Source organism: Planococcus citri, chromosome 2 (genome assembly GCF_950023065.1).
Source record: "Planococcus citri chromosome 2, ihPlaCitr1.1, whole genome shotgun sequence".
Classification (NCBI taxonomy): domain Eukaryota; kingdom Metazoa; phylum Arthropoda; class Insecta; order Hemiptera; family Pseudococcidae; genus Planococcus; species Planococcus citri.
In genome coordinates, this window is record NC_088678.1 from 48,333,488 (window position 1) to 48,346,175 (window position 12,688).

At 34.1% G+C, this 12,688-nt stretch overlaps 1 protein-coding gene across 3 annotated transcripts in view; it reads right to left on the reverse strand.

Annotated features, from left to right (window-relative positions):
- The window catches only part of tinc (tincar), a 183,138-nt gene that overhangs the window by 143,595 nt on the left and 26,855 nt on the right, over window positions 1–12,688 (reverse strand). For all 3 annotated transcript variants that reach the window (XM_065350871.1, XM_065350866.1, XM_065350868.1), the window contains exon 2: window positions 11,212–11,263. The gene's annotated coding sequence lies outside the window, so the exon portion shown is untranslated. The remainder of the gene's footprint in view (window positions 1–11,211; window positions 11,264–12,688) is intronic.

Below are 12,688 nucleotides of genomic sequence, written 5' to 3' on the forward strand. Positions count from 1 at the left end.
CGTTCAAGAGGTAAGGATTCAATGATATGTAATTATGTACATAGAAAAGCGTATTTTTAGAAAGATTAATTTGATTGATTGAAATTTTGAAAAGTAACCAAATACGAGTCACGATGACAAAAAACCTACACCCTTCATTTTTAGTGATTACTGTGGAAGTGTGGAATGTGGAAAGTACTTCTAGAAGGGGAGGGAGGATTTTTTCAAAAAATTGTGTCCAGTGACCAAAAATGGGATGGGGTTATTGCAACTCTGAACATTTTCTGTTTTAGTCATATTGTAACCATTATTTCGTTTTTAGGGTTACTTTTGGTATGAGAGAAAACATCCCCCCGGCCCCAAAATTTAGCCTTTGAAAATACACTTTTTCTCATCATCATCGCTTAGGTCAAAAATGGACCTAACAGAATTCAGCTAACGTAGATCTTCAGGGATACAGCTGCCCAAAATTACACCTTTCAAGATTTTATGTCATTTTTTTTGAAAAGTTTTGGCCACAAAAATATGTACTCTTTTTCTAACTAAGATTAAAATCTGTCTCAAACCGTGATTGATATGTAAAATCTGATGAAAAAAAATATTCCCAGAGTGACAACTGCCTAATCAATCACCTTTTTGGACATTTTAGTTTTTTTTTTGCGAAAAATTTGCATTCCCCCTCCCCACCTTTAAGAGTATTTTACTTACTTACCGTTACTACAATTGGACGTCATCTGGTATGAGAAAAAACACCCCCCCCCGGCCACAAAATTTAGCCTTTGAAAATACAATAAAATTTGAACATTTTCCTATTAAATGTATGAAAACTAATGAAATGTAAAATAATATTTTTTGAAAATCTGAGCCTATAACCTGTGTGTACAACTGCACCGACCATACCAACTCATGACTCGTGAGACGTGTTATTCATCACGAAACGATCAATTTTCTTGGAAAATATGTCAATCGCATCTCGAGAAGTTTTTTTCAACCATATTCCTGTGAAATCTCTACTAAAGATTCAGAATAAATTGTCAATTCATCAGAATTATACAGAAATTCCACGACATATTTACAGACGTAAACACCTTCATAGGTGGTATGTTTTTCTCGTAAGCCGAATGTGCAATCAAATCAATGCGACTATTTGACAGATATTAAAAGAATAATTATTTACAACCTCATCCTCAACCAAGCCAATAACAATATTTTCAACTCATAAGGACAGGTGTCCTACACAGTCGTAAACTTCAGTTGATATTTTTCAAATCTTACGCATTATGTAACACCTCTCTTTCATAAAATCACATATTATAAGTGTTCTTTTCCAAATAATCTTTCATACTCTCGGTGAAATTCCCGATAAATGAAACATTCAACCCAATCCGACAGATGAATTATTATGCTACGGTATATAAGTACAAAATATTGCTACATTAAAATTGCATAAATTTCCTTACACAGCACTATACCTATCAACTGTATTCTCTCAATGCAGCAATGAGCCGCATACAACTTAATCTCAAAATCAATATCTTCTCGACTAAATTAAGAATTAGAATTACCTGTGGTGGTAAAATATATCGTAAATTCTTGTAAAACGGGCTCTGATACAGGGTGTATTCTCCCTCTTGTTTCAATACCACCCGAGCCGAGAAGGACGCGTCTAATAATAATTCCTCGTCTAATGTCATTTCTACCCTAATTTATTAGATTGCCAGCAATTCCGACAGTCGAACTAACCCGCAAATGCACAGGCTCTCTCGTATATATTTACGCTCTGGTGTATCCTCACCGTTATGTATACGTTACAACAACTTCGCTCTTACCATTAGGTCGTTTTAAATACGTGTACACGATGAAACGGATCGGATATTTTATTAATGATTTTCATGTATACCTCCTACGGTATTAAACTCATTTTTATTTTTATTGCTTCCTAAATCAAAAATACTGTTTTTTTATTTCTTAATCCTTACTTATAACAAGCCATAACAGTCATCGAGCACGCAATCGATTCCAAACTTGTGTTATATCATCTGCTCGGGTGAAAAAAAAATACACATGTGGAACATAATGTAGCATCCATAAGATATGGACAGATTACACCCCAGGCAGAGTGAAGAGACGAGGTAATACATTATATACAATGTCTATATAGAATAGTAGTCTATCACAATACACAATAATAATATAAATTTACAACGCAGATGTGTTCACAAATCAACACTATACTGCAGCTAAAGTGGCATATCGTGTCTCGAGCCTTGATACATAAATTTTGAAAATAAACGATATTGGGGCGCCGAGCGAGCATCTCTTGTTCGATAAATTTCACTGTCAATACCACGATCAAACAATCGCTACTCGTTTTACGCAAATAGACTTTAAGCACGTCAAATACAATAATTCACACCGAGGCGAGAATTCTCTCACTTCGTTTCTAATCATCGCACATTTCGGTAAGTACTTTGAAAACGCACAAGAAGACTTTCATCATCATCAGAAGACTCATAAGCACGCGAGCAAGAAATAGTATATTACTATATAGGAGGCGAAAGTGAACGTTTTCTGTCGAGTGCGAAGGGTGGCGGAACGAGCCGAAGGCGAGTTCCGCCATCGCACGAGACAGAAATGTTCACACTCGCCTCCTACATTGTAAGATATTTTTCTTGATATACGCTACGAAAGTAGAATATAAACGTTGAAATTCATATTTTCATAGGAAATTAGGAATTATTAAAAATAATATTAAACAGACAGAACTTTGATGATTGATTTGATGTGTTGTTCAAGATAATTGTAATCTTTTTGGTGTTTTTTTCGCTGTATTTCTGAAGTAAGTAAGTATGTATTTGTATCATGATGAAACGAAAACTTCGGCTGCGGAGATCAATTTGAAATGAAATAAAATAAGGATGACAGCTAGATTACTTATATCCTTTCATTTTATGAAGCTTTCTTCAGTTCAAGGCGAACTAATGTATGTACTTAGACTTACCTTATTCGAGTTTTTGTAGTTATACAATCTTTATCAATATCACAATACAAAACAATTCTTCCCTACGTCTTATTCTTGAAAGAATTATGTATGTTGGAGAAATTTTCAATGCAACATCCGAAGTCTTCGTTTCACCCATGATACATACAATTAGCTATCGATCTTCACAAACAATGAATTGGTTAAATCAAATGAACTCGATCACCGCATAAAATAAGTTTGAAGTAATTTCAAATAAAGCAAAAAGAACACGGAAACGAATAATTATCACGAACAACACACTAATTAATCATAATGGGTGTTATATTTAGATTATTTAGACAAATTTTTTCAATTCAACATCCGAAGTCTTCGTTTCACCCATGATACATACAATTAGCTATCGATCTTCACAAACAATGAATTGGTTAAATCAAATGAACTCGATCACCAATAAAGCAAAAAGAACACGGAAAAGAATAATTATTACGAATAACACACTAATTAATCATAATGGGTGTTATATTTAGATTATTTAGACAAATTTCGAGTCTGAGTGAGTGAGAAGTCTGTGTTACGTACTACTCGCCACTCCGTTTCTCGATAAAACTGATAACGTTCGTTTTCGTACTCGATGTACTCCTACTTGATGCGTTCGTGCGTTCTTTTCATCTCAGTGAGACGAAAAAGCGTTCTTTTCGTCTCACTGAGATGAAAAGAAACAGTCGCGTAATATCAATGAGTTTCGCACGTTATCGAACGACAGATATTCTACAGTTTCGTAGCGTGTATCAAGAAAATAAACATTCGAGTAGCTCGAATCGACATGCAAACAAAGTTGACCCGCATAATTCCGAAAATTTATAATTAGCTGCGGGTAGTTGGGCTCATCTTCGAACATCGTCAACTTGACAATTACCTTTAAATACACTGAACTGGTTTACCGCACCGCTACTGCACACGTGACATTACACAGTGAAACCGATTCTAAAACCTGACCAGACCGTCGTGGAAATTCCACACCAGTTGAGTGATTCATCTGTACGAACAATACCTCGAATCTTCGATAGTCTGTCCGCAAACGATGGCGATCTTTTTCGAAAATGATGAAGGTAAAAAAAATCTTGTAGAACTGGTATGGGCGAAGAAGTAAAGCATTTAAAAAGTGCCAACGAGCAGGTGATTTTTTTAATCGTGCACCAACACCACGAGCCATCTGTTTTGGCCAGCTGTACAGGTACGAGTATGAGACGATTTCTTCCATCTCGAAGACCACCTGCGAATTTCGCCCGGCTATAATCTCGGCCAAGAATGACCATATTTTCATCCAGCCCATAGCTAGGAGTAGATATTGGATACTTACAGTAGCAAACTGAAGGCTTTTTGCCAAAAAGGGAAAAAATAGATATTTATGATGGAGGCGTTTAAGCGGGCGTGTTCGAAAAGTATCATGAAAAAATGAAGCAAGTCCTCCCTTGAAGGTAAAAGCTTTTAAATCAAGGATATAATTTTGGATTTTGGATTGGAAAACAGTAATATTTTTAAAAGAAAGGAAGAAGGCATGAAATAAAAAAAAATAAAAATGTTCGACAAATCATATTTATATACTTATTAAACTTACAAATAAAATTACTTTATAATATAATCATCAAGAAAAGTCCAATTGCTTTAGCTAACATCTACACTCATTTATTAATGGGATGTGGGAAAACTTGAAGTAGGTCAGAAAAATTTTCAATTTGAAATCGAAAAATTGAGAGCCGTACAAAAAGATTGAATTAGCTAAAACAGCCTAAAAAATGGCATAAGTGGATGAAAAATGAAATTTACTTCCCAGTAATTAGTTACCCACTTTGAAAAATGAGGCTGACCACGTCGTCGTAATTGAAATCAATCTATTTTCGACATCCAATTGTAGTAACGTAAGTAAAATACTGTTAATGTGGGGGAGGAGGCAAATTTTTCGCAAAAAAAACTAAAATGCCCAAAAAGGTGATTGATTAGGCAATTGTTCCTCTGGGAATCTTTTTTTTTCATCAGATTTCAAATATCAATCACGTTTTGAGACCGATCTGGTTAGAAAAAGAGGATTTTTGTGGCCAAAATTGTTCAAAATGTGTAAGTTGGGCAGCTGTATCCCTGAAGATCTACGTTAGCTGAATTCTGTGAGGTCCATTTTTGACCTAAGCGATGATGATGAGAAAAAGTGTATTTTCTAAGGCTAAATTTTGGGGCCGGGGGGATGTTTTCTCTCATACCAAAAGTAACCCTAAAAACGAAATAATGGTTGCAATGTGACTAAAACTGAAAATGTTCAGAGTTTCAATAACCCCATCCCATTTTTGGCCACTGGACACAATTTTTTGAAAAAATCCTCCCTCCCCTTCTAGAAGTATTTTCCAAATTCCACAGTAATCACTAGAGCTAGGATTCTTATGCTGTGCAATTTTGTATATTTTCCTGTGGACTAGAAAAAGTGCATATTTGATCAAATCTACACGAATCATGAAATTTCCTGACGAATGAGCCAATATCATTTTGCAAATTTTGCATATTTCAGACCAAGTTGCATATTTTAGCATATTTTAGAGAGGAAACCTGCATATTTTTGTACATATATTTGAGCAATCCTCGTTTTATTTTTTGCATATTTACGGATTTGGCAGAAATTAATATTTTTAAGAATTCAATTTTTTGTTCAAAAAATCGCAGCCATGAACATTTTTTCCTGGTATAATTTATGAAATTTGTAAATGATTTGTTTTGTCTATTTTGTGAAAAGAAAAATTTTTTGATCTTTGGGTTCATTTTGTTTTGAATTAACAGTGTTCATGTTTTGTTTTTTTTAGCTTGAAAAATCCTTTTCAGAGATACGACACTCAAACTGAAATTTTTTCATATTTATTGCGTATTTTGGGTGAAAAAACTGCATAAAATATTGCATATTTTCATCATATTTTTGCATAAAAATCCCAGTTCTAGTAATCACTGACCACATAAATTTTTTCATCTGTTGACGTCAAATACATTTTTTTTATTTTTTGTGAGTTTTTGAAAATCTTTGTGTCAAAAATTCAATACAAAAAAATCAAAATTTTACCAAATTGACCTAAAAATCTGAAATCTGGAACGTGTCTTATTTTTAATTTCCCGAATCGATTAGAAACGGTTTCGAACTATTTTGAGCAGTTTTGGAGTCTACAGTAGCATATTTTGAAAATTTCAGACTTTCAAAAAAATGCGCTGAAATCTGTCCAATTTGTGTAATTGCGATTAATGTTTGTTAGCGACGTACTATATTAAGAGAAATTGGCGTCAACAATATTGACTATCACTCAGCAATGGTCCTTGGCTGGATACTCGAGTACTTCAGAAGGGTCATAAGAGCAGGTGCCATGAAGACAATTTTTGCGCAAGGCAGAGTATAAGAAGCCAGAGGACAATAATTGTCGACCAGGAGGACTGACTCCATTCGCAAAGCAATGGGCCATAGCTAGGCCGAATGTGTGAGGAGCACACAGGATTACTTATTTCTGTCATTCTCAAAAATTCTCTGCAAATAAAAAATAAAACATTAATTTGAGCAGCTGAAAATTTGTCCTGAGGTATGGATGGCATGTTCTTTCATCGAGCAAAATTTTAGCTCAATTAGAGCTGATGAGTGGTAAATGTCCTTTGAAAATCATTTTTTTTTAAATTTTGAATTTTGAGGGATAGCTAAGCCATTTAAAAATACTTTTTTCTGTTTAGTATTCTTATGTTTTTAATTTGAACAAAAAAAAAAAAAAAAAAACCTCAATTTTATCCATAATTTTTTCAAAATGGAGGCATTGACTGGCAATGACATCGATGGGTAAAAAAATAAAATTGTTGAGGAAACTTTTTCAATTTCTCTAAAAAATTTAATGAACAATTCGGATATGGAGGAGCAGCAGAGGAGGGTTATTTGTGCAAAAATCAAAATTAAACTCGGAGCCACCCTGTCCGACAAATTTTATAATTTTAAACATAGATGTAGGTACTTTTACTTTCGTACATATCCTGCAGCTATTTATAAAGAAATACGAAATATGTAATTACATAGCTAAGATAATATTTATAAACGATTCGATTCAACAGATTTTCCGCTATAGTTATCGTCGGAATAAAAATATACCTACTATTACTACACATAACCTACACCACACAAAATTTAATAATACGTTGCTAAAAACTTGGATGAGGTAGGAAAAAAATTTCTCGTTAACCGGTTACCTACCCGAGTTGCTCGGTGTGTTAAACGTTATATTAATTAGTCGTGCCTTTTTTTTTCGCCTCTCTACTGTTACATACGTTGAACTGGTTATTAATTATTATGTATTCAAAAATGCGGAATGCTTCGGCATATAAAGTACTACTACGTATCTGTGTAACGGCACGAACGTCGTCGGTGTCGAAGTCCAAGAGTGGCGGTATGAGGCGGGGTTTTTACTGCATTTTTTTCTCGACCGTGTTGACACTGAATCGGGTAATAATTTTTCAATTTTGTCTACCATTCGCTCGTTACGGTATTATTTATCGTACTGGATGGATTATCAATCCGAGTTACTTAATCGAAAATTTTTTCAGACGTAAATGGAAAATGGCTCGCGAGTTTCGAGGCCATTAGTGCTTCGAGCATAGATTTATAAAATGGAAATTATAGGTTGACGTTTTTTTGCGCTATAGTAACAATAATTTTTACGAGAATAAAATTTTAAGCATAGGTATTTTGGAATGTCGAGACGTCTTTTGTACGAATAGAACGAACGTAGTATCAACAAGTATCCTATAAAGACGTTTTGACATTTTTTTGGCACTGCGAAAAGCCACTAGCGATATAGCAATGAGAATGCTGTCATTTACAATATTTCGAAAGGCTGTGCCTTTGAAATGTTCAACAGGAAATTAATTGTGAAATTTTCGATTTCACGTATTTATTGAACAATTGGGCTAAACCTTATACTCGTAAATATGGAGGCAATTTTCAACAAAATTCTCGGCAATTTTTTATACGTATCTTGGTTTTTACCAATTTTGACGGCTCAGCTCATTGTAATTCATCCTCCCTTCACCCCTTGAGCACCAAAATCCAGCCAATAATACTGGGTCTCAGTATAAACCTCTTCCTCCATCCCGATCTCTTCCCTTTCTTCCCCTTCTTCAATATTGAAGGCAGATAGGTACTATTTATGCAGAACGTGTTCCGTTACCTTCATGAACCATTTTAATATTATTATGTAGCCTATGAGTGCGATTTTTTAACACCACTTATTAAAGAGATCCTTGTTCTCACCTGGTCAAAAAAATATTAATCGCGTCTGCGAGGTAATCTATTTATAATAATCACTTCCACTGTGCCCAAAAAAACACATTATATTGCAATCAATTTATCTGGAATTATAGCTAAGGCAAATTATTACCCTGATGTTAAACATCGCGTAGAACAATTCTAAAACATATGTATCCAAGGCTTAATCGTTTTTTCTAAAAACACATTAGATGTTTGCTTTAAATATACATAAGCCTATAAGCAAGAACTATTCATAACTTATCGAAAAGGAAATAACTTCCGTCAAACTACACATACCGAACACATAAAATCACTCCAAATTTTGCTGCATATGACGAAATAAATCATAATGCTAAAATGATAATCCGATAATATCGTTCCATTGAATTTTCATCAATAACTTATCACAATATCGTAAAAAAATAAAATCGAACGATGTTATATAAAGTGTAAAAATAAACAGGGGTATTTTGTAGATATAGGTAGGTATAGAGGCATCGCATAATGAGGCATTTTTTTACCACTTCGACACCTCGAAGCGTTGAAATTTCATCAACATCGCATTTTTCAACACGAGCCTAATGAAAAATGACAAATAATCGATAACTCGTTAGTTATTTAAGGTGTAGAATCGTTCGATATGATTCATTGACACGTGCGAATAATTTATTCGTCGCTTTGCGCGACTAAACAAGTAGCTACGTCCAAGCCCCGGAATTTTTTTATGTCCCAATAGAATAAAGAAGTTTTTTTCTCATCTTTTTAAGTTGGTGGTTTAAAGAACAGTCGAAAGATAAGGAGCAGGGTGAATTTCTTTTCTTTTTTTTTTATACTCAAAGACTAGAATATTGAGAAGTTAACGTTGTTTGAAAAGAAAGACTTCGTGTCGCTTCACCGAAGAAAATGTTTATAATTTGCAAGTTTTAAGTAAATATTATTCAACGAACGAAAGGATTAATTTCTCGACAAAACGGAACCTTATGTCTGTGTCGATGAAAGGATGTCGTTTTAATTACGTTTTTCTTCATTTGATACGCGCTCTTTTTCAAAGGGGTGCTCAAATATTAGCTTTTACGTTAAGTTCACCGCGAATGGGAATACATTCGGGTACAAATTTATTACATTTAATCGCCGATGGTTATTTACTCTCGTAAAACAACGAGGTAGTGTACCTAAATTTCATCCGGGGTGTGGAAAATTTTCTAACAAAATGTTGATTAAAAAAATTCCTAGATGTGGAAGAATTTAATTTTAGGAATCATTTAGCCAGAGTATTTAATTTATTCGAGCTAAATCCTTTTATTACGAACGAAAGTCGTGTTATACGCCATATGAAACGATGTTCTGTACATCCGCGTCTATTTAGTCGGAAAATTTTAATCTTTTTATCCTACATCAGCGTCAGATTTTTCTCTATTTTTAGAGAGAAAAAAAAAGAGTTGATGCGGGTGCGTTTCGAATTTTGTATGGCATTTTCGAATCTCGTAATTCGGTCGATTCTGGTAGACGCTGTTTTCTTCTATTTTTGTATTTTCGGTTACCAAGTTTCATTTAAAAAATTCCCACCCGTTCGAAATATGAAGCGATGTGAAACTTACCTCACTGTCGATCCTCCGGGGCAACTTTTTTCTTAGAGGGGGAGTCCTAAGAAACATTTCTGGCCCTAGTCCTCAAAAAAAAAAACAAAAAAAAACGTGGCCCTACTTACAAAATGGCGGCCATTTAATTGACAAGTTTTTCGTTCCAACATAGGACTTGCACACAATTTTTTAAACCGTACAAAAATAGATTGAAAAAGCAGGCAAAAATTTATCACCTGTCAAAATTTCAAGTGAGAGTGCTTTTTTCGATTTTTGGTGAATTTATGAAAATCAAATTTAGGCAAAAAATAAAGGGGAAAAACAAAATTTTACCAAATTGGTCTAGAAAGCTGAAATTTGGGATATAACCTATTTTCGACCTGCCAAATCGATTAGAAACTGTTTCAGATCGTTTTGAGTAGTTTTGGAGCCTCCAGCAGATTTTTGAAACTTGAAATTCCCACAAAATTTCATCAAATGGAGTTGTAAAGCCAAAATTCGTTCTGAAAACTAATTTCAATACGCTACGAAGTCGACTGCAGGTGGATTTCAAATTGTTTTGGAGTCTCCGCAAATTATTTTAAAATTACTGGAGCCTCCAGTTGATTTTTAACACTTGACATTTTCACAAAATTTCATCAAATGGAGATGGAAAGCCGAAATTTACTCAGCACTCCAATTTTAACACTCTCTAAAGACGACTTCCGGAGGGTTCAAGTGATTTTGGAGCCTCCAGCGATTTTGTGAAAATTCCTGGAGTCTCCAGCAGATTTTTGAAACTTGAAAATGGAGATGGAAAGCCGAAATTTACTCAGCACCTCAATTTTAACACTCTCTAAAGACAGATTTTTCAGATTTTTCAATAAGGCTCTAACAGATTCCTCATCACATTGAATGTTGAGCTCCTTTTAAAATAACTCAACTTTCTTTGAATTGGCCCAAAAAACAAAAATATTAGGCGCAATAGCACGTAAACACTGGATTTCCAGGCGCAATCAAAAGTGTGTGTGTGTGACTGAATCGAATAAAAAATGAAAAATAATTTTTTAAAAATGCACTCGAACCGAGATAACACTCATCTAACGCGATCCAGGTATTTGGTTTTAATTCGGGCCTAACACGCGATTATAATTAAAACATTAACTTTGTTTTAAAACGCGAAAAAACACAACGTTGGCAACCGATAAATCAAATTTTAATCAACACAGTTTTTCCAACACAACGCGCAACTTTTCGAACAAGTATTCTCTCATTTTCAATGCAATCTGCTAGAAAAACTATTATTACTATTATAGTCAAGAACGTCATAAAAATAAGACTTTTTTCAAAAACGCATTCGGATGAAAAATTAATATACGAACCATCGGATACAGCCAAGAATTCCGTAGTTGAATCTATCCATCAAAGCAACATCTGAAACAAGAAATAAGAAAAAAAATGAAAACCCGTCTAAGATTGATAAAAGAAAACATTTTACAAAAGATGAGAAAATCATTTACGAAATACCGATGAAGAATAGCGAGAGATGAAGCTATAGAGATACATTAAGACAAGCTACAGAGCGTCGAAAATATTAAGATGGCGCAGCGTATTTTTCCGCCAAACGTGTAATCCATAAAATAAAACTTTATGATATTTACGTAGAACGAAAAACTTACGCTTAAATGAACTTTCAAGCTTTCGTAGTTATTTTTTAATTCGCGCAGCTAAAATTAATTGGCTACTTTTTACCGGGATAAGATTTACTCGTTGTAAACTACCCTTAACGAGAGAGTTTCTATAAAAATAATACACCTTCGAATATCAATTTCAAACAATTTACGCTTTAAAGGAACCCTTAATATTTTAACCGTTTCCCGAAATAGCGTAAAATTATATACCGATAATTTAATCATACAGTGGCATGCTAAAGTGCAATCAACTAACGCTATGGCTAATGCATTGAAACGATAGTACATACAATAATTTTTGGAAATGTAAAACTGCAGCCACGAGTCACGAAAAATGAGGTTTTTCCATATTTATTTATATTTGATAAACCAAGCAAGTAATTTTTCCTCGGCTAATATTTCTCTCCATTTGTGTAAACTTGTTGCAAAGCAATATACCAACAATTTCCTCGTATAAATAGTCTATGTACTTAATCACATCACAATTCGTAGTAAAACCATCAATCGCGTAATAGAGAATCGAAGGTTGCTAGGAGAGAAGAGAAGAGAAGAGGGAAAAAAGAACATTTTCCGCATCATAGCGAACTAGCCAAGATAACGCAGATTATCGGTGATAAATTACATCGGTTACACGTAGCAATATTTCGTAATCCAAGTCCTAAGTCGTCAATAAAATTCATATTTCGAGTAGCAAATAAACGCCACAAATAATCACACAAAAACATCAAACTTTACCGTTTACTTTTTGTAGCACCAATAAACTTTCGAACCGTTTGGGTTTTAGGAGTAAAACAAATGTCGATTATCTTATCGTTGTTCGAAGGACGTCTTCTCGTAACAAAACTCATTATCGATAATGACCGACAACCGCATCCTATCGTCTGTATACGAGTAAGAGACTATAAGTCGAATCATTTACGCAGGAATAATGGTCGAATGAAATTCAAAGCAAGGCTTTTTGTCTTTGGTCTCAATTACGAATAGCAACAAAATGGGCTGCTTTTGAAACCGAAGGAGTTTGATTTTGGGACGAAGCAAATTGTCAATTTTTATTTAGGAAGCGTTTGAATTTTCATTTTGGAAAAATCGTGATTTTTGAAGAAATTGAGGAGAACTCTCGATTCATCCTATCCATTTCATTCTTTTTTTTTCAATGCATACGTACGAG